Source organism: Gorilla gorilla, chromosome 13 (assembly GCF_029281585.2).
Source record: "Gorilla gorilla gorilla isolate KB3781 chromosome 13, NHGRI_mGorGor1-v2.1_pri, whole genome shotgun sequence".
NCBI lineage: Eukaryota > Metazoa > Chordata > Mammalia > Primates > Hominidae > Gorilla > Gorilla gorilla.
Genome location: NC_073237.2, coordinates 62,630,498 through 62,653,855, shown reverse-complemented (window position 1 = coordinate 62,653,855; position 23,358 = coordinate 62,630,498). Strand labels below are relative to the sequence as shown.

Sequence of the window (23,358 nt, the reverse complement as noted above, 5' to 3'; positions counted from 1 at the left end):
TGTTGCAGCATATGGTGCATTCACTTGAAGTGACTGACAGAGCTATTTAAATTTGCAGTTTGTTTGTCTGATGCCCCTACCCAAATACCACACATACTGTCACATATTGGTGAACAGTCTTCAGTGTGGTTACAATTCATGGCTATCATAAGGAGAATACTTTAAAATTGGATTTGAACTCCATAGTTCCCAAGATGGCAGAGCTGGATGGAAACATCTGGAGACATTCCCTTTAATTGGCCCCATAATTTTATACAGAAAGAAATTGAAGCAGAAAGATTGAGTGACTCCCGCAAGGACTCACACAACCAGTTAGTATTAGGACTAGAGCTAGAACCTTCGACCCTGACTTCCAACTCAGTGCTTTTTCCAGCTCACGCTGTTCACATGTTTCCTTTCATTTTGTCTTCAAAATTTGGCCCCTTGGAACCTTTCCTGGAATTGGACTTCTGAGCCTACAGTGGCTTAATGCACACTTTTGGGAAAGGATAGCCATGAGGCCTCTAAGTGGTTTTGATCAAGTTTGCCAATATTTACACCCTAAAATGATCTGCATAAACTTCATAAATAATGTAAATTCCTACAAAGTGAGTTAACAGTGAGCTACACGGTCTTTTGAAAAATCCGTTATGCAATCACCCTGGCAAAGTTAACAACGCAATAGAGTATTGAAGGTAACCACTGATTGCAGTCACTGCTATTGACCATTTTAAGTGTGACTATTTTTAAAATACTGTATGCCTCATTAAGCTGGGCTCTGAAAATGAGGAATTTGCTTTAACTGCATTGTTTTGAATTGCTGAGAGAAGAATCTATCAACCACAAGGTGCCCTGCTGCTGAACTCAGCCAAAAAGCTGTTAATAACTCCAGCAGATGTTTCAGCTTTTTAGGCCAATAGACTCCCTCTCTCCCTGCCCTCCCCTTTCCAGAATCTGATGCCAATATGACTGAACTCCAGTTTTTGTGGTTGTTGTCGCCACCGCCGCCGCTGCTAGGGCTGGTGATACAATGCCGCTGAGGAATGATCCTTTAAACAACCACTGGCCACAGAACCTCAGCCCTTTAAGGTCAGAATATTATTGCTTTTACCATCAGAAGTTTAAATCTTCAGGGGGGAAATGAAGGTAAGGGCACAAATTCAGTATCTTTGTTTTGTTGTCTGCCTTCATTGCTAGTCATTTTGTTTAGCTTTCTGTGGCTTCTCCCAATGCTAAAAGTCCATTTCTCAGACTCATCAGAGTGCTGGGCTTGCTAAGGTTAAGGGTCATTAATACACTGGAGGCCTTACTGATCTGGGAGAGAGGTTCTTGGGTTAGCAGCTTTACAAAGGGGGCCTCTGTGTGATGCAAAGTTTTGTGTGGTTGTATGCCTGATACTGTGTGGTTCAGATGCCCTGACCTTAGCAGTTCTGCAATATTAGATGTGTGTTTTATAAATATAGCTACATCCCTGTGAGATAGGTAGAGTATGAGGGCACACAGGGTCACCACAGTCCCATACCAGGATTTATCAACATCTCTGAACTGGGATAAACCTGACATTGTCACTTGAAATTAAATCTACTTTCCAAGGCTTTCCAAATGAGAAGACATTAGAAATAAAGGGAGAGGAGAGATCCTGCCCCCTTCCCTGACACTCCCTGCCCTGCCTCCTACTCAATTATTTTGGAGAGAGTGCTTTAACACACCCTGGTGACAACAGGGTGACCAAGAAAACACAGGTGCACCGCATTATGAAATGCTGTGTTGGCTAGGAACACATCTGAACTGCACATCTATACATATCATCATGCAGAGAATTGCCATTTCAAGGGGGGGAAAATGAGAGGCAGAATTAAGTTCATAAATATTTTGTTTCCTTATTTTGATGCAACACAAAGCCAGAATATCCAGGACTCTGTGGACCTCTATTGTCAGCTTTAACATTTGCCAACCATAGTAATTCAACCCCCAAATCTCTGCTGTGTGCCATACTGGCTGTAAAAAGTAAGTGCCTTTTCCCTGGTGTCACTGCCACCATACAGTTTGCATGCTCTCAGCCCTGTATAATTCTAATTCTCAGGAAAAGCTCAGGAGTACAATGCAAGCCCTGCCGCCCTGCCACTTTTTTTAACCTGGATAAAGAAATAGATTACATTGTGACTTGGTCCACATTCTCTTAAGTACATGTGCAGAGAACTCATTAATGCTAATGGAATTCGCACATATGCATTGAAGGGAAAATATAGTTGCCCATGCCTGTGTATTCTTATTTTCTTACTGTATACTTGCGGGTTCTGTGGCATCTATAGCTTCTAATTCTGAAACATGAGTAACTCAGATTAAAAAGTGTACCATTCATTTTAAAATGTAGTGTTCCCACTAGCAAACGGGATGGGCGTTTCTGCTTAGACTACTATGATTCCAAGAAGCCAATACCAGATGATGACTGTTTAGTAAAATAAACAACCAATGTTGTAATAATAAAATAGGGTTAAAAATAAAAACAGCAAAAACTCCCTACTGAATCAGTAGAAAATATATTCTCATTATTTAAAAAATACCTACTAAATAACACATATGCATGTCCAGAGGAGTAAAAACACAAGATGAAGGGGAAAAAAAGAACTGAAAATAATCATGGGTAATCTGAGACTCCAGGCCTGCCAGCAGTGAATATTGGTGATAGGCATTAACAAACTATGTGGGGATGTCTGAGGCCCAGCTAAACCCAGACCATGTACTTCATTAGGTCTTGAATTTACCTGGAATCTTGTACTGCAAATGATGATTTCCAAACTGTTTTGTTCTTGATTATTTCCAGTCCAAGTAAAATGGACAATAAAGAAAAGATGCTTCCATACTGTTTCCATGATGGATGTTCACAACCAAAATAACTTCACCATCTGATGTATTTCACAGTTTTAAGTTAAAACAGACATACTATAATATGCTTGTACATCTGGCTCAGGTGCTTCATTTGCCATATGTTTGTGAAATAATCCAAGGAGATGTTACAATTGTACGTTCCCCTTGGGACTTGAAGAAAATGTGCCCACAAACAGTTACCTAATTATTCATTCCTGCCAACAACATCCTCTCCTAATAAGAAGGTGGTTCTTAAAATGAGACAATAGTGCTTTCAGTCTTGAGAGATGTCAGTGCCACTTATTGTTTCATAAACAGAAAGTCTTATGCATTTTTTAAAATAAGAAAAAGATCTTTGGCCTTAAAGCAAATAAAATACTCTGCTGGCGGTATATTTGGTATTCTTATGGGGGCACATTCTGCAGCACTGATCAAGGCCTATTGTTTCCTGAAACTCATTGAATTAAAGCCCATGAAGTCACATAGAAATTAGTGACCCAAAAGTTGATAGTCTCTAAGAAATGGCTGCTGTGGCAATACTACACATTTATGGAGAACTTTGTAATCGGCAAATTGCTTTCATGTATGTTACCACATTTAATTCTTATAACAATTTTGTGAAGCAGGTAAACAAAAGGCATCCCTTGTTTAATCGTGCCATTTGTAGTACTGATTCTTCACAGCACTAATAAGCAAAAATATGAACATCTTTTTTAAAAAAAATTGTAAATTACTTTGGTCTTGACCAATAAATACCAGTTGCCATAGCACACATTTCTCTAAGAGTCATTGGCAATCTGCTTTTTTCCCTCTTTTCCTGTTATTTGCATCCTTCTAAACTGTGACTTCTTCTGATTCTGTTTTAATTAAAAATTTGATTTTCTTTTAAGGATTAAAAAGTAGAGGGATAATTAGTTTATTGGTTAAAATACAAGCTAACCATCAAAATTCAAATTTTAATGAGGCCCTAAGCCAGGATAGAAGTCAAATGCATAAAGCATCTTCTAGGCCTAGCTTCATCTATTATTAAATCAATTTGAAAAAATGTGGCAGTGATGAAGTTATCAGCTAATAAACCTCCAATTGTGTGTTAATTGTATATTGACTGAAGTAGCAAATTACTTGGGGGTTGAATTTTCACAGGGACTGGAACAAAAGACCCTAAATAGGCAGATTAAGTTAGAGGTTCTTTTCCCCCTGAAACACAAACCTCAGTGTCAAACAGGAAACAAAGGATGAGAGACAGAGGGTAAGAGATTTGCCTCAGGTTACCCAGCTTGCAAATGGGAGTCCATGCCAAATCATCTCCCTCCACAGCACTGGGTAACAACAGCAACTATTAAATACAAATGATCTCTTAGCTTTTCTAGTAAATCCTAACATTTTTTCATTACTCAATGTATAATACTTCCAATTTGTATTTAGTATTTCCATTGAGAGGGAGAAAGACTTACTATGAGAAAATAATTAATTTTGGTCTCTTGTTGGGGTGAGAGAAATTAAAGAGAAAGTTCAGAGAACAAGTGTAAAAAACATCTCTCTAAAAAAGAAAATGCCACCGGTCTTCCCTGACCCTACACACAGGCCAGTGGTGACAGCTATAATCGTGGAAAGGGGCTTGTGTCTCTTCAGCCTCAGCATTTGATGGACTCAGATGAACATCTGAAAAATCTGTGGGAGCTGAGGGGTCTATTGTTAGAAATACTGAAACTGGTCTCCCTTAAAGAAGAGCGCCTCAGCAGAGTATTACACGGACCTCACCTAATCTCTTTTCCAAAGTATACTGCAGCTAATTCATGGGGATTGTTGGAGTCTATTAGTCAAAAACATTAAGTAGAATCACCACCATAATACAGAGCTCTTAAAAGTGTGTGCATGTTTCGGTGATGGAACACATTCTTACTGTGGCATAAATTGTAGTCAGGATACATCCCTAAGTGCGTCTCAAAAGTTATATATGTAATCAAGTAGGCATTCTGATTTTAATTTTGGCAGGGCATGCTTTGAGATTCCCCAGGCAATTTTTTTTTGCCAGTCATTGCATTGCAATTATGTACATAAAAATACACACGCACATACACACACACACACACACACACACACACACACACACACATACATTTTCTTCATTCACTAAAACTATACTACATGCCATGGATACAAAGTTAAGAAGACAAGGACTTGCTCTCAAGTCATTTAAACAACCGGAGAATCAGACTTGCAAACATGAAAATACGAGAATTGGATGATCCCCAAAGTTGAGTGGCAGATTAGGATAACATGTCTAAATCCGTCCTGGAAATCTCCCCGGAGGAAGAAGAAACATGAATAGGTGTTTTCCAGGTAGACAAAAAGTTTTAAATTGTGTGCTGAGTTACAAGATGCTAAAGATCAATTGTAATCAAGGGAGTAACATCAAATTTTTCTCTGAGTTCCAGGGCCACAGTGAAAGGAGAATTGGAGAAGAAAATTCTTGGAGGCCAGGCAAATGTCATGCATTGTATTGCAGTAGTTAAGGAAGTTCACGGACTTCATCAAGTGACCTCATAGCCCATAAAATATGGGAGAGATGCAAGAAGAATAAATAGGATATATTGTTTAGAAGGTGAGAAAGGAATCAAAGGCTCCCAAACGTTTGGCTTGGGAAGCTGGGTAGAGAGTCAAAACCTTCACTAATATAAAGAGTATAAATATATTGTAAAGAGGTGGCACATACCTGTAGTCCTAGCTACTCAGGAGGCTGAGGCAGGAGAATCTCTTGAACCTGAGAGGCAGAGGTTACAGTGAGCTGAGATCATGCCACTGTACTCCAGTCTGGGCAACAGAGCAAGACTCTGTCTCAAAAAAATAAATAATAAATAAATAAATATAATGTAAAGAACACAGAAAGAAGAATAGGTTTTGTAGAGTAACTGGGAATAGACAACTAAGCAGAGATTAACGAGTTCAATTCTGGACATACTGAGTTTGCAAAGCCTGTAGGATATCGAAATGGAACTATTCAGAAAACAGTTGGTATGGAAGGGACTAGAGCTTAGGAAAGAGATTTATTTATTTATTTTACTATACTCTGTTTTTTCTTCCTATTTTTTTCTTTTTAATTTTAATTTTTGTGGGTATACAGTGGGTATGTATATTTCTGGGGTACATAAAATAAAATATTTTTATATAGGCATATGATGCATAATAATCACATCATGGTAAATGGAGTATCCATCACCTCAAGCATTTATCCTTTGTGTTACAAACAATCCAATTACACTCTTTTAGTTTTTTGTTTTGTTTTGTTTTGGTTTTTTTGAGATGCGGTCTTGCTCTGTCGCCCAGGCTGGAGTGCAGTGGCAAGATCTCAGCTCACTGCAAGCTCCGCCTCCTGGGTTCACGTCATTCTCCTACCTCAGCCTCCCCAGTAGCTGGGACTACAGGCACCCACCACCACGCTCGGCTAATGTTTTTTTGTATTTTTGTTAGAGATGGGGTTTCACCGTGTTAGCCAGGATGGTCTCGATCTCCTGACCTCATGATCCACCCACCTCGGCCTCCTAAAGTGCTGGGAGTGCAGGCGCGAGCCACCGCACCTGGCCACTCTTTTAGTTATTTTTAAATGTACAATTAAATTAGTATTGACTATGATCACCCTACTGTGCTATCAAGTACTAGATCTTACTCATTCTTCTATTTTTTGGTACCCATTAACCATCCCACTCCCCAACCCCAAGTCCGCCACTACCCCTCCTAGCCTCTAGTAAACCATCATTCTGCTCTCTATCTCTATGAGTTCAATTATTTTAATTTTTAACTCCCACAAATAAGTGAGAACGTGTGATGTTTGTCTTTCTGTGCCTGGTTTATTTCACTTAACATAAGGATCTCTGGTTCCATCCATGCTGTTGCAAATGACAAGATTTCATTCTTTTTTATGGCGTAATAGTGCTGTATTGTGTATATGTACCATATTTTCTTTATCTATTTGCCTGTTGATGGACACTTAGGTTGCTTCTGAATTTTGGTTATTGTGAATAGTGCTGCTATAAATGTGGGAATGCAGATATCCCTCCAATATACTGATTTATTTTCTTTTGGGGTATATACCTAGCAATGGGATTGCTGGATCATATGGTAGCTCTATTTTTAGTTTTTTGAAGAACCTCCAAACCGTTCTCCATAATGGTTGTACTAATTTACATTCTCATCAACAATATACAAGGATTCGCCTTTCTCCATATCATCAGTAGCATTTGTTATTATCTGACTTTTGGATAAAAGCCATTTTAACTGGAATGAGATGATAGCTCATTGTAGTTTTGATTTGTTGTGGGCTGTCTCTTCACTTTGTTGATTGTATCCTTTGCTGTGCAGAAGATTTTTAACTTGATTTGTCCATTTTTGCTTTGGTTGCCTATGCCCATGAGGTATTACTCAATAAATCTTTGCCTAGACCAATGTCCAGGAGAGTTTCCCCAATGTTTTCTTTCATTAGATTCATAGTTTGAGGCCTTAGATTTAAATTTAATGGATTTTGATTTGATTTTTTTAATATGGTAAGACATAGGGGTCTAGTTTTATTCTTCTGAATATGGATATCCAGTTTTCCCAGCATCATTTATTGAAGAGACTGTCCTTTCCCCCTGTATGTTCTTGCCGCCTTTGTCAAAAAGAAGTTCATTGTAGATGTATGAATTTGTTTCTGAGTTCTCCAGTCTGTTCCACTGATCTAGGTGACTGTTTTTATGTCAGTACCATGCTGTTTTGGTTACTATAGCTCTGTAGAGTAATTTGAAGTCAGGTAATGTTATTCCTCCAATCTTGCTCCTTTTGCTGAAGATAGCTTTGGCTATTCTGGGTCTTTTGTCGTTCCATATAAATTTTAAGATTGTTTTTTCTTTTTCTGTGAAGAATGTCATGAGTATTTTGACAGGAATTGCATTGAATCTGTAGATTCTTTGGACAGTATGGACATTTTGACAATATTGATTCTTCCAATTCATGAATATGAAGTATCTTTCCATTTTTTGTGTGTCCTCTTAAATTTATTTCATCGGTGTCTTATAGTTTTCATTGTAGAGATCTTTCACTTCTTTGGTTAATTCCTAGGAATTTAATTTTATTTGTAGCTATTGTAAATGTTACAAATACTTTCTTGATTTACTTTTTCTTTCTTGATTTTTTTTCAGACTGTTTGCTGTTGGCATATAGAAATGTTACTCATTTTTGTCTGCTGATTTTGTATACTGCAACTTTACTGAATTTATCAGCTCTAATATTTCTTCAATGGAATGTTTAGGTTTTTCCAAATATACGATCACGTTATCTGCAAACAGAGATAATTTGAGTTCTCTTTAGGGTAGAGTTTTAGATGTTAAACTGTGGTAGGGACAAGATCCCCCCAAAAGTGAATAAAGATGGACAGTAAGACACTGACATTTAAAAGGAGGGCAAAGAAACAGAAACCAACCAAGGCACTGGATGAGGAGCAGCCAGTGAGGAAAGAGGTAAGCCAGGTGAAAGAGAAAATAGACAAAGCCAGAGCTCCAAGAATGGAAGAAGAGTCAGAATAATAACAACACTTATTCCATTGGGTTAGAAGGTGAAGCAAGAATGTCTCTGCAGTGATATGGGTAGAGCCAGGTTAGAATGGATCAGAGTGAGTGGATGATGTGGAATCATAGATAGCAAATTTAGGTTGCACTTTCTAAAAAAATTAGTTATCAAAGGAAGAGGCATGAGGGTGCTAAATAAATGGGTTACTAAAGGGGTTTTTTCCTTAATGAAAAGGATGAACATATTCTTAGCTAATGGAGAATAACCAATGGGACACAGAAGTTAAGAAAAGAACACTGATAATGCAAATTTCCTAAGGAGACAAGGTAGAATAATTTCCATAGCACCAGTGGATGGGCTGGTCTTCGATAGGAAAATTGTGTTTTGCTAGAAATGAGGACAAAGAAAAACTGGATGCAGACACAGGTGGGCTTATGGGTGAATGGACAGGGAAATGAAAGAAGCTGCTCCTGGTAGCTGAGAGTCCCTAAATTAGAAGCAAGTTCATCCCAAAAAAGAGAAGATTGAGAGTTTTGAAGAGTGGAGAAAGTTTAGAACATCAGCTGAGGGAAATGGGAGAAGCACATGTAATAGGACTGCTGAGTAACATTGAAGGCACAACTGAGATTAGTTTCACTCCAGATTTATGATCTCCATTCTATATGGTTATGATTTTTCTTTTTCCTTCAGCACAGCAGTGCTCAAGGAATGTTTACAGCTAAGGAAGCTCCATGGAGGATTGCCTGAAGGACATGAAGTCCATCCATCTCTCCAGATAGTTTAGATTATATCTCAAGATCAAGGTAAACCATCAAACTAAATACTTGAGCCATATTGTTTTGGCCCCTTTTACTATTACTCACTTTTACTGAATTGCATTTTGGCATGGGGCCTTGGCTCGCATTGAGGGGCCCAACAAGAAACAGCCATAGCCCTCTCAGCCTTGTTAGCGTCATGGAGCCTGTTCAAAAGGACAGGCACTGGCCTCGGTACCATTTATGTTCCATTCATGAGGGCACAAAGAGCCATTTCTTTTTTTTTTTTTTTTTTTTTTTTGAGACGGAGTCTTGCTCTGTCGCCTAGGCTGGAGTGCAGTGGTGTGATCTCAGCTCACTGCAACCTCTGCCTCCCGGCTTAAAGTGATTCTCCTGCCTCAGCCTCCTGAGTAGCTGGGACTACAGGTGCGTGCCACCACGCCTGGCTAATTTTTTGTATTTTTAGTAGAGACGGGGTTTCACCATGTTAGCCAGGATGGTCTCGATCTCATGATCCACACACCTCGGCCTCCCAAAGTGCTGGGATTACAGGCATGAGCCACCGTGCCCGGCCCAGAGCCATTTCTTTTAGACCCAAATGCCAGGAAACAATTGGTTTTGCATGAGTAATGGCAATGTGTTTGCTTGTTTGTATGGTCTTGAAGCCAGAATGCATGGTTTCAAATTCAGCATCCATCATCTATTAGTTGGTTGATCTTGAGCCTATTAACTTCTCTATGCTTCAGTTTCTTCATCTATAAATTAGCAAAAATAACAGTACCTGCTCCATATGGATGCAGTGAGAATTAAATGACACAATCAGTGTAAAACTGTTTAGCATTATGTCTGGCAAATCATAAGTCCTTAATACATATTAGTTATTATTATTATCTTACAACTGATATTTTTTGTTTTATTTTTGTGTTTTGCCTTCATCTTCAGTGTGGTGTGCCTTTGCATGTATTAGTTTCCCTCTGGTTTCCACTTACTATTATTTTCCATTTGTTCTTTAACTACACTTCACTTATTTTTCATCTGATATTCACCTGGCATGGTTTGGGAATGAGGCTGAATATAACAAAGTAAACAAAAGATCTTAAACCAGTCAATAACTATAAAGATTATTCTGTCTATTTTTGTCCTAGAAATAGTTTCAAAGATAGTAAAATGAACTTTCTTATACCACATTTGTATATGGAAATGAAAGTTTCCTTGAAGTCCATTTCACTTGATATTGACATTTCTTACAATCACTCTTGATCAGGCCCCTACAGGGACTCGGCCCTGACTCAGTATTTGCTCAAATACTTCTCACTGTGAATAAATAACATGTTACTTTAATTGGAGAGAGGGACAGATTATTGTAGCTTGAGAAGTAGCCAAATTTTGCAGGGGAATGAGGGCTGGATTTGAGGGTCAAAGAACCTAGGTGTAGACACCAACTCTGCCACCAGCTCTTTGCCATTGGAACTCTCTGGCCTCAGTTCTTTTATCTGCTAAGTAGGGTTAACAATATTGATCTCACAGTGTGACTGTGAGAAACAAAGAAGAGGTTCTGCAAAAATAGTTGAATCTGCATCCAGTGCTGGCAGTAGCATTCAAGCAATCATTCACATTTGTACTTGAAAAATAAGGCCAAATGGCCAGGCGCAGTGGTTCACGCCTGATGCCTGCAATCCCAGCACTTTGGGAGGCCAAGGCGGGCTGGTCACGAGGTCAAGAGATCAAGACCATCCTGGCCAACATGGTAAAAACCCATCTGTACTAAAAATACAAAGATTAGCTGGGCATGGTGGTGCATGCCTATAGTCCCAGCTGCTTGGGAGGCTGAGGCAGGAGAATCACTTGAACCCGGGAGGCAGAGGCTGCAGTGAGCTGAGATCACACCACTGCACTCCAGCCTGGGCAACAGAGAGAGATTCCGTCTTAAAAAAAAAAGAAAAAGAAAAAGAAAAGAAAAAAGAAATAAAAATAGGGCCAAATGATTCAGTCTTCTTAACTATGTTCAAAGGCAACTTGAACATACTTAACTTATCGAGCTATTTGAAATATGGATAGCAGCCATTTAGGAATATTTAGTCAAAAGTCAATTTAAAAAAAGCTTTAATTCCCTTTCAAGAATATTCAGGAAATTTCATCTTGGTATCAGATTATCAGCTTGGCCTGCAATGTCACAGGAGAAACAAGAAAAATATCCCAGATTGTATTCTCTGCTTTTAACTAAATAAATAATTGGAAAAACCCCTGATATACAAATAAGTCTGCTTTATTTCCTGGCAGACTTGTTTTGTTTTTCTTATTGTTATTGTTGCTGGTTTTGTTGCTTCATAAACCAGTAAGCACATGCAGATGAAAGGAAGCCTTTGTTTTGTTTTAACTGAAGGTACGTGGGCATGGGATGGCTTATCCCAGGTGTTAACAGCAAAAGGGTTTAGGCCAATTTTTTAAGGAAATAGAAGCACTTACTTTCCTAAACCCCTCCCACCTTTCAGGACCGAAGTTGAAAACCAGAGAATGTTGTGTTGGTGGGCCACTCCCTGCCGCCCCACAGAACACCCAGAGAAATCAGTGCTGGATAGCACAAAAAGAGCCCAGCTACAATGGTTGGTCTTCAAACGGGTTCATTTATTATATTGCTCAGTGCCCCACAGAGTTGCTCCAAGCTCATAACTGCCACTGATTTCAAAGAGAGCTCTGAACTTGCATACGCTCCACAAGGCACGGCGCAGGATGAGAAATAGGCTGAGTGGCTTTAAGCCATGTTCAGACATTTTTTAATGTTCATAAATGTCTTTGGCACCATCACTTTCACATAGAAACCCACTTACCTCCTGCCGCAAAGTGTGAAATAAAGCCACTTTCAAGCCTGGGTAGGGGATGGTCTGGAAATTGGGATAAATCTTAAAACTGCATGAAGACTGAAAATAGGATTCACAAACTGGAGCTCAGCTCTCACCAAACCCTTTCCAAGGTCGGGTCACTGTGACACTCTGCTCTGTTAGATACCATCAGTGCTACCCTTGAAGGGTTAACACAGGGAAGCGTGGTCATCTCAGTAGCTTCCAAATGACCCTGGGGTGAAACTGAATGCCCATAGCTCTAACACATCAAAAAATAGGTGGTCTACTGAGGGAGGGAAGCACTGTCTCAATTGAGGCTTGATTGGGATTCACCTGACACAGTCCTGGGAAATCTCGAGTTAGGGATTGGCATTTCTTCCCACACTTCTCTGACTTTGGAGATGCGGAAGGTTACCCAGGGTGTTCGTGGGAGATGAGGACCATCAGAGGTGCTCTCTCTCCCTGAATGCCTGCAGAAAGATTAGCCATCTTCCCCAATTTTATTCCTGTGGTTGTCTGGTCACCAAGACAAGAGAAAAAGAGATCCCTTAGATACTCAGCAGTCACTTTGTATACTCCAGGAAGCTCTCTGGTAAGTAAGTCTCCAGAGAGCCCCTTGCATGGCTCCATGAGCACCTTGCTTTTGGAAGAGGCACAGAAAAAAAAGATGTGTCCTATTCATGTTCACTGCTAAATAAACATTAATTAAGTCTTGGGCCATATATTATATTGGTTCCCATCTTTACTGAAAACAGAAAGTTATTTGTTTGAGAGAAAAGGAGTTAAATGATTTCCAGAATTCCAGGGATGCGCTCTGGAAAAATGAAACCACACAGTCCCTTCTCTAAAGGTCTTTAATAAAATGTTGCTAAAGCATTTATCTACTATAAATCCCATTTATTTATTCCTTTAGCAAATATTTACTAAGCACCTGCTATGCGCAGGTGCAATTCCAATTGCTGGGATACAGTGGTGAACAGGGCAAAAAAAATTCCCTGCTCTCTGAGTTTGTGTCTGACTGGGGAAGACAGATGATTACAAAATAAGTAAGAAAACTTCAGAGTTTTTGACAAGTGCTAGGGAGAACATGAGCAGGAGTGAGGGCTCATGTCAGGACAGGGTGAAAGAGGGTGCAATTTGAGACTGGGTGATGTGGTGAGGTATCATTTGAATAAAGGATCCTGAGGGGGATTTACCTTTAAATGCTTGTCTTTTTTCGGTTAGTGCAAATATTAGTAGAAAGTGACTGAGGATTACCTCTGAAGTCTTTTTGAAACTTAGAAGGTAAAGCCAGCTTGCCAAAATGATGAGAAGACAATGTAGCCCTGCTCTTGGATCCTGGTACCACTTGGCTGTGCAGTGGCACAATCATGAAGTTGAGTTCCATGGAAAAAGGAAGAGTACTTGGTATCATGTTGTGCACACAGTGAGTGCTCAGTAAATGCTGTTCACTCATAGATAAGGTCCATGGTCTTGGATTCAGATCTAAAAGTAATGTTTTTGACAAAAATATTTTCTCCATGTTTTTGTATCTCTTCCAGGGGTCTTTGAGTAGATATAGCATACCAGCAGTCCCCAACCCGTTTGGCACCAGGGACCAAGGAGTTTTGTGGAAGACAGTTTTTCCCTGGACCAGGATGGCAGGGTGGGGATGGTTTCGGGATGAAACTGTTCCACCTCAGATCATCCAGCATTGGTTAGATTCTCATAAGGAGTAAACAACCTAGATCCCTCACATGTGCAGTTCACAATAGCGTTTGCACTCCTATGGGAATCTAATGCTGCTGCTGATCCTACAGGAGGTGGTGCTCAGGTGGTAATGCTTGCTCACCTGCAGCTCCCCTCCTGGTGTGCGGCCTGGTTCCTAACAGGCCACCGACCAGTACTGGTTCGTGACCTGGGGACTGGGGACCCCTGATGAGATATCACAGATAGTTTCTGGAATTTATCAAGCCATATCTATTCACAATACCATCCCTAAATTCCCCCATCATCAATGTAAATATCTTTAATCTGTCTTTATTTATGACTGTCCTCAAATATTCAATGTAATATGTTAATGGGCTGTCTTCATTTCTTCTATCACATTCCCTTTTCTCTAAGAGGAGACATCCATCTGTACCATTAAACACTGTGTATTTTTATCCTTTCACCCTTCCTTCCTCCTTCCCTTTATCCCTCCTTTTCTTCTTTCCAATATCTATGTTGTGCAAAGCATGGTATATTCCATAGGCCCCATCTTAACTACACTAAAAAATTAATTATTGAACAGGTACTGCTAGAAGCACTGAAAAGAAGAGCATGGAAAGTGACTCAGGGTGAAAGGAGGATATATCATTTCCTTCTGTCTTTTGTCACCATTGTTGAGATGGCAGCTACTACCCATCATATTTGCTAAAGGGGAATAGTGATTACCAAACTCCTCCTGGTTTTAAGGGTGAAGTTAAAGTAACTGGGATAAAATAAAATAAGTTAATTATTGAACAGGTACTGCTAGAAGCACTGAAAAGAAGAATGAAAGGATGTGAAAGTCAGCAGTGTTACATATTAGAGAAAATACATATTAGAGAAAATATGTAACTCTACTGACTTTCACATCCTTTCATTCTAAGTTGAATACTGTATGTGAATACTGCTATTAATGGCATTCCCTTCTATCTGTTGTACCCAAGAGTCTACAAGTCCTTTTTACATGTATAATATCTCATATAATCCTCTAAATCTTTGCTTCTCAAATGTGGTCCTCAAACCAGCAGCACTAGCATTTCCTGGGAGTTATTGGAAATGCAGAATCTCAGGCTCCACTGCAAGCCTCCTGAACCAGATTGCAGTACAACAAGGTCTTCAGGTGCTTTGTGCACACATAGCAGTTTGATAATCTCGGCTTCCAGTCAACCTGAAAGGCAATTAAAAATTCCCTTTCACATTTTACAGATTAAACACACACACAAAAAGAAAACTCAGTTTCAGAGATGTTTGATTAGCAAGTAGGTAACAGGACATGGAGTCAAAGGCCAATATTCTCTCCACCACACTATGCCCCCTCTTTGGATGCTACTAGAAAAAAACTACCGCATACCTCTTTTGGGGTCTGACGTCACTGAGGCCAGTATTTCGTAAGTAGCATTTACACAATAATTATAGCCTGATATTGTCCCCTGGTGGTAAGTAGGCCGATGCTAATCTCTTGCTGGATCATACATTCCTTATATAGGCTATTCTTGCCACCTGTTGCCTAAAAGGCCTCAGGTTAATTACATGAAACAAGTTTCATATTTAGAATGTTATCCAATTTTCTGTAATTACTTACCAAAGAACATTTCACTGGTTAACAGTTTTTGAGGTTTCCATTGCAAATTTTCTTTCCTAAGCAGACTTTTAAGTGATCTATCTGACCACCTTAAAATGAAAGGGAAAGGCAACTAACGTGTCACACGCATTTCCTTGTGTACCAAGCTTGGTGCTTTGTATGTGTTATCTCTTGATCTTTACAGAGACTTATCCATTTTACAGATGTGGAAGTCGAGATTCAAAGACGACACAGGTAGCAATGCTGGGCATGAAGCTAAAGTGTCATACCATGCTGGCCTCTTCCTAAAAGTAAGTCTTGCCTGAATTAGCATGGAAAGTGACTCAAGGTGAAGGGAGGATATATCGTTTCCTTCTGTCTTTTGTCACCATTGTTGAGATGGCAGCTACTACCCATCATATTTACTAAAGGGGAAAAGTGACTACCAAACTCCTCCTGGTTTTAAAGGTGAAGTTAAGTAACTGGAATAAAGTAAAAACAGAGAGGAACCAACTAGAAGGATACAAACTGAGTATGCAGAATCACCCAAAAAGGATTAATCAGCAGAGGAATGTTGCTGGCTAATATACTTTGAGAATTCCATATCAACACCATATACATTGGCTAAAATCCAGACATATAATCTAAGCAAGGCCCTCTAAACTGGTGAGTTTTAAATTCCTTATGTTTAACAGAGAAGCAGCAGGAGGCCGCCTTATTCTTTAAGAAAGAGGAGGAATGAATAGATTCCTCAAGCTGATAGAGCTGAGAAAGGCATCTCCTAGGCTCTTGCATCACTTATGTTAATATGCAGGTCCTCAGAACTGCAGCTTTCTCATGAACATTGTACTGGAAAGTTCTCCTCTGTTACTCTCTGGGAATCTGCAGACAGTTCATGTGGAAGTCTCTCTCCCAGTCTGAAAGAATTAAATAGAATATTATAATTACTCAGAGTTTAATATATGCTACAACTGTTTTTGCTGGCTTGGCGTTTAAAGATGCAAATGTTCCAATTGCTTCTAGAAACATGACATTATAAAAGGGACTACCGTAATTAGGAATAAAAACTGTTCAGTCCTCATTAACCAGAAAAGCAGTTTCTAAACCCACGGAGGCTCTACTTTTATTCCAAGAAAAGTCAGGAAGATGGCGCCGCAAGAGCCTAATAATGATTTTGGGTCAACTTGTGCTCACTGCAATTGACTAGGATCCATGTGAAATGATTTTTAAAAGGCAATGAACAACAAATACTTCTAACAGAAGAAAACTAATCAGAGAAAAGCCTGAAGAATAATCTTAAGCACACTCTTCTTTAAAGTTTCACTATTATTTTATTCTTGATTGCCCAAATTCATTCAGCCTTAATGCATTGTTAAAGAGCCTGTCCTATTAGCCAAGGATGTTATGGTAACTGGTTGTAAGGCTACTGTTCTCCTGGTTACAACATGTGACTAGAAAAATGCTTTCTTAATTGAGGCTGAGAGTGATAATTCCCTGGTGACTCAAAATAGTTAAGGAGTGTGCATAAAACTGAGCACAGGCTAGTCTTGAAGATGATGGCAGCCTTTACTTTGGTTCTTTAATCTCCGCATCCATTTCTGTCCTGCCAGAACTGTCTACACTGAGGCCTCACTGTGGCATTAGTCACGGTAAGAGCCAAATGTGTTCTAAGCCTGTGCCTTCTTATACCTGTCGAAGGGAATTTGGTCACTGAAATCACAAGTGAGCCATGTTATAAGGTGTTTAACTGTGAGGCAGTCTCCCACAGAGGAGGAAGGCAAGAACATTTGGAAGGAATGTGATTTATTTATGTTTTCTGCATAGATACTTGTGACGTGTCTGCTTCTGAGAAAAGCAACGTCCACAGATTGCAGATAGATAGCGCATTATCTAGCCCTCATTCTTTCTTTTAGCTGAAGTTCTTATCACCTATGTTTCAAAACCTAATTAAGAGATGGTTCATTCATAACTAAAGGACACTGGACAGGAACTAGGCTCCAGTCTCTTCTTTGTCAATAACCAGCTCTGTGGCTCTCAGCAAATTAGCTCTCCAGTGGGACTCTGTTGCTTTGTCTTGTAATAATAACAGTTCTATTTATTAAACTTTTTCTCTGCAGTAGGGGCTTTAATAAGCACTTTAACTAGATTATTTCATTTAAAGCTCATAATAACGCAATGGGTAGGTTCTATTTTAACCTCCGTTCGGCAGATGAGGGAGTTGAGGCATAGAAAGCTGAAGAGTTTGTCCAGAGTGACACAACTTGGACATGAAACAGCCAGGATTTGGTTACGTTTCTGCTGAACCTACAGACTACATGTTTATCTTATTGCCAGAATACTCCACCCAAGAATTTATAGGGCAGGGAGATTTTCCTGCCCCACAAATTCTTAATTGTACTTAGAAATGAGTTGGCTTAACTCATGTAGCATGTCCATGCTGCCATATGTAATTTGATTTTTTTAATTTTTTAAATTTTTCATCTTGTTTTCCCAACCAGAGTAAAATGTCCAGATGAGTTAGTGGAAAGACTACTTCCTATAGGATAATGAGTGAGGTTATCTGCCCTTATAAATTCCTTCCTTTATAAATAGAGATAATAATGCCTGGCTTATAGTGTTTTGATGCTTTAAGTACAAAATGGCTATAAGATGGATAGCAGCACTATATAAAGAGAATTTGTTTCTAGTATTTTAAAATATCAGCTCTCTTGGGAAAGACTCCTTCTTAAACAATGTATTTGCCAGGTCATGTCGTGTTGTGAGATGCTAAAGTAGACGCATTGATCATTACTTTGTGGTTTTTCAATTTAGAAAATAATTCTTAAACACGCTCTTATTTATCTTTGCACTATTAATTAACGTAACAGGAAGAACAGTTTAATGGTGAATGTGAAACCTTTATTGAGTACCTAAATTTGTCCTAGATGTTAGCTTATTGAATTTTCACCATTGCTCTATGAGAAAAATGTGAGAAAACTGAGACTCAGAGATGTTAGGTAACTTCCACAGGACATACAGCTTTTTGTTGAGAACTGGCACTGAGTCAGAGTTTTAGTTCTCTCCAGAGACCAGTTTTCACCATGTCATATTGAAGATAGGAATATTCTTTAAGATTTTCGTGCTTAAATATCTGTGTGTATATTGTTCATGTACCATTTTATTAAAATATCCAACTAAATAGCCAACATTTTCATAATAAATATTATGATGATAAAATATTATAACTTAAAATCATAAAAGTACATATTGGAAAAGACCTTAAAATCAGCAAGCTCAACAAGTGATTCATTGCTTTTCCAGCTGGTGCTTGGACATTGCCTGCAATGTAGAACTCACTGCCTCAGGGACAAACAATTTCATCTTTAACATTTACAAAGTATTACCACTAGACTGTCCATCAGGGATCTCAAATGTAACATGTTCAATATTTAATTCGTAAAGTTGTTTCATAATTTTGTTTCTAGTTAATTGAGGAGCTGGGCTTACCAGAAAAGAGCAGGCAGTAATGAGGGTAACATTATTCCATCAATAATTAACCACAGATTATATTTTAAGTATTCATTTTTATTTTATTACTAAGGCCAAAGAAAGAGGTCAGTAAAAATTGTTACCTTATCTCCTTGGGATTTTCCAAGATCACCTTGTTAGAGCTTAATGCTCCATTTATGTTAGAAGACAATTGCGTCAGTCAGAGTTCCAAGCAAAAAGCAGCCGGTACATTCAAAAGGGTTTGAGGCATGTTAATGAAGGGACATTTACAAAGGTATGGGCAGAGTTCAGGGAAATTAACAGAGTAGTTGTTCACCACTGCAAGCATTTCAAGGATATCAATGGTGGAGAACCATTAGCAGCTGTAGGCATGAGAGAGTGAGAAAGGAGCAGGTATCAGAACCCAGGGCAAGTGATGATACAAAATGACACCCCATCCCCTGCCTCCAGAAAAACTGTGGCCTCGGGAGGAGGCATGCTGCCTGGAAGCTCAACCAGGAGAACAGATACCCTGACCCCACTGTCTCCACCACCCGCAGAGCTCCTGTTGGTGGCTGAGTTCTCGCTGCTACTAATTGGAAGACAGAAGACAAGATTCCTTACTAACACAGCCCAGGACACAATATTACATGCCGTCCAATACATTACCTGAGTCTTTTCTCTTCCTACTCCTCTCTGGACACTTATCCCTACCATACTCTCCCATTTCTATCTCCTAAATCAGCAACAGGAAGGCTAACTAGTTTGAAAGTAGCCTTAGATCATGAAGGGAAATAATAATCCTACAGATCTAGGAGGTTTTGCCATGTGACAATGTTAGCATGTATCTCTTGGATTGTACAAATTAATTCTAAAATAAATTTTACGACCTTTCTTCCATATTTTTGTATCATAATTAGCAGACCAAACTGGCTGATATGCATGTATAAATTTTATACGCATACCAATGTATATTAGAGACTATTTAGTGTTCACACATCAAATAAACTTTTTTCTTTTGCTCTGATTCCTTTCTGAGACTTATCTAACTATTCTTTGTTAAAGCCTTTATTAAGCTTTAAACACTAGTAATGTAAGTTCTAATCTCTGAATTACTAGCCTAATTGCTTTATCCCTATCCCCAATATCTTCAAAGCCTTGCCTTTTGGGAATTATGTCTTGACTAAAAGTTCTCTGAGACTAAAATTTTCTGAGCAAGCAGTCTCAGAACCAGATTTTCCAATGGGATCTGTTTACATCATTGAAGATAAGAGGTCTGATAAATAGAATTTATATCAGATAAGCCAGGTACATTGTGAGAAAAAAGGACATCCTTTATTTTACTGTAGAACCCTTGAGATGGAGTTGACACAACTTGAAAGACAAGTTCAAATAAACTTTTGGACCCATTTTTCTTGAATGTTGATGTGACAGTCTCTTCATAGGTGTTTTGAGCTTGAGATAGCTTTTTCAATTCATTTAAATCACATATTGGTTTACCCCACTGTGCACATTACAACAGATCTGACAATGAAACATCAGTTAAAACCGACACTCCTTGGTGATAAGAATGACAGATTTTTATGCGCATGAGCAGAATGAGGGCAATGTTTTGTCTTAAAAAACAGCTAAGGCATCAGCAAGTTAGGCAGTGAGGTCTTCAGAGTTTCATAATTCTCTAACATGTGTTTATTTTTACCCCTTGATGTTAGCAGTGTGGCAGGTACACTGAGAAATAAGCCTTTTAAAGTCATATACTTTATTCAAGTATTTATTGAACCTCTTCTTTGAGGCAAACATGGCAACAGAGGTGGGACATGAAATTGGAAATAAAACATCATCCCTCTCCTTAAAGAACTGGTAGTTTAGATAGGTGACAGTGTCACAACAAAATGAGGGGAACTTCTGGAAGCAGAATGTTGTCAGAGACTCTGTTCCAATGGCGTCTTTTTATTTGTTTAGTGCCATAGCCACTAAGCAGGCAAGGACCCATGAGACAGTAGGTGAGAAGATACTGGGGTTATACATGTGCAATGGGCTTAACAAATCACGACTATTGTGACTACCAATTGGTCCTGTCTCAGAAGTAGTATTACATGCATCTCATTCTCCCATCCTCATGATACTGTGTGGTCCGGATCCTCATTAGTTCTCAGGTTGAGCAGTTGCAACTGACCGCTATCCAGCTTCCTGGTTTAATACTCAAGATTACCTTCTATTTACTCTTCTTAAATCTATTCTCTGCCACCCCTGGAATAATCTTTGTAAAATGTGAATCTGGTAGTCACATTTCCCTTTTTAAATGGCTTTACAATTTCCCATGTCCACCAAGATACGGTCCAAACTTGCCAATGAGCTCCACGGTGATCTGATTCCTATAGACTGCTCTAACACCTTCCCATGGCCTTTCCATGGATCCTGCCATAGTGACCTAAGGGTTCACCAAACTCAACTTCTGCTTCATGTTTTAATGCCTCCATGTCTCTGTGCATGGTATTGGTCTGCCTGGGCCAGACTTTGCCTTTCCTTTTTTAACTGTACTCCTGTTCTAGAGGTCTAGCTCAAGTTCTCCCCATCTCTATCACCACCTCTCAAAAACACCATCATCTATTCCTGCAAACGCTTCCTAACTTCCACTTCACTCCACATCCACTCTTGCCCCTTCCAGTCCATTCTTGACTGCTAGGATAAAGATAACCATTATCCATCCCTACTCCTATCACCCATAGGATAAAGAGCAATATCCTTATCAGGGCCTATGTAGGGGGCCCTACCAGGCCCTGCTTGTCTCTCCAGCCTCATCTCCTCTTTATGCAGCTTGCTCCAACCACAACTACCTTATATTGCATGTCCTTGAATGCCCTTGAATGTCATATTTCCTCTGCCATAGGCTTTGCACATGCTGATCTCTCTTCTCAGATTGCTTGCCCACCTCTCCTACCCATTCCACAGATCTCAGCTCAAAAATTGCTCCGAGAAGCAAGCCTTCTCTGAACCTTAGTCTAGACTAAATTTCTTTACTCTGCATTTTCATAGAAAGTATTTCTTTACTTCATAGAATTCACCTCAGTCTGCAGTTGGTTGATGACTTGGTTAGTGTCTATCTCCATCCCAAAATCGTTTCATGAAAGATGAACAGCATCTGTTTTTGTCTGTCACTGAATTCCTAGCCTAGCACAGTGCCAGTCACAAAAGGGGCACTCAAAAAATTTTTAGACAATGGATCAATCAATCCACTAAGGCTCTTGCTCAGTTGCTTCATTTGAAAAGCCTTGATACCATCATCACCACTATCATCTTATATACCTTCTTTGGAAAAATGTCTATTCAATTTCTTTGCCTATTTTTTAAGTGGGTTGTTTTTATCTTTTTGTTGTTGAGTAGTAAGTGTTCTTTTATATTTTGGATACTAGGCTCTTATCATATATATGATTTGCAAGTATTGTCTCCTATTCTGTGCACTCTCTTTTCACCTTCTTGATAGTGTCTTTTGAAGCACAAAAATGTTTAATTTTGATGAAGTTCCACTTATTCCTTTTTTCTTTTGTTGCTTGTGCTTTTTGTGTCATACATAAGAAACCATTGCCAAATTCAAGATCATGAAAATTTACCCCTATGTTTTTGATCCATAAAGTTCTTTTGACTTTTAAAATTCTATAAGATAAGTCAATACTGGTCGCCTATTACACACAAAGAACTATTGGGATTTCAGGGGAAACTGGATATTGGAGACTCAAGCATCAGAATGGATAAGGCATCGTTTTAGTGTTAGAATCAGGTCCCAAGATGGAAACTTCAGAAGTGCCAGGATGTGCAGGATGTGATTGAGTTATATGTAGACAAAGAGATTTGGGATAGAAGTGTTTAAATATAGAGTCCAAGGTAACTTAACAGACCTCTAATTAAAACAATTAAAGCAAAATTCCAAAATACATAAAGGCAAATAATAAGCTCTGAAGAAAATTGGAAAAAGTCTGACAAATTCCAAGCCTTGCTTGAACTAAAGAACACAATGCTATTTGTGTAGAGGGAAAATGTTAACAAATGCTACATAAAGTTGTGGCCTGAATATAGAAAAAGCCATCCTAGATAGTGCAGGAAAAGGAAAAAACTTAGTTTCTAATTTAGCTCTAAGCAAGATAAGAGAAAGACTTGCCTGATACATAGTAAATGCTAAGTAAAGAGTTTGTTGGATGTAAAATAAAATTCCTGAAAGAATAATGGAATATCCTGTGCAGAGTAAATGCTCAATCATGTATTTGTTGAATAAAAAGTAAAACTTATAGAAAATAAGTGAATTTGATGTGACCGATATAAATGCTCCTCCATTGAGAAATGACATTTCAAAGTAAATTGTTAATCAAGAATAAGTAAATAACCACATTTCATAGAGTGGCATCTCTGAAAAGAAACAAAAAGAAAAGAAGGAAGAAAGCAAGCAAGTGACTAACCTACTTATGAGTCTATAGGCATGATGTTAGGCAAAAAAAAAAAAAAAAAAAAAAAAACTGTCTTGTGAAAGATAAATTATTCAGACCACAGGGATATAGCCATTTACTACAGGAGGAGGAAAAAACAAAATCATAATAATAGTGTAGTGTTATTCTTATTTAAATAT

At 38.8% G+C, this 23,358-nt stretch overlaps 1 protein-coding gene across 1 annotated transcript in view; it reads left to right on the top strand.

The window, feature by feature from the left end:
• Positions 1-975: 975 nt before the first annotated feature.
• SMARCA2 (SWI/SNF related BAF chromatin remodeling complex subunit ATPase 2) overlaps positions 976-23,358 on the top strand; it is a 213,165-nt gene continuing 190,782 nt past the window's right edge. Inside the window, exons 1-2 of the mRNA XM_055351083.2 lie at positions 976-1,125; positions 15,497-15,583. The gene's annotated coding sequence lies outside the window, so the exon portion shown is untranslated. The remainder of the gene's footprint in view (positions 1,126-15,496; positions 15,584-23,358) is intronic.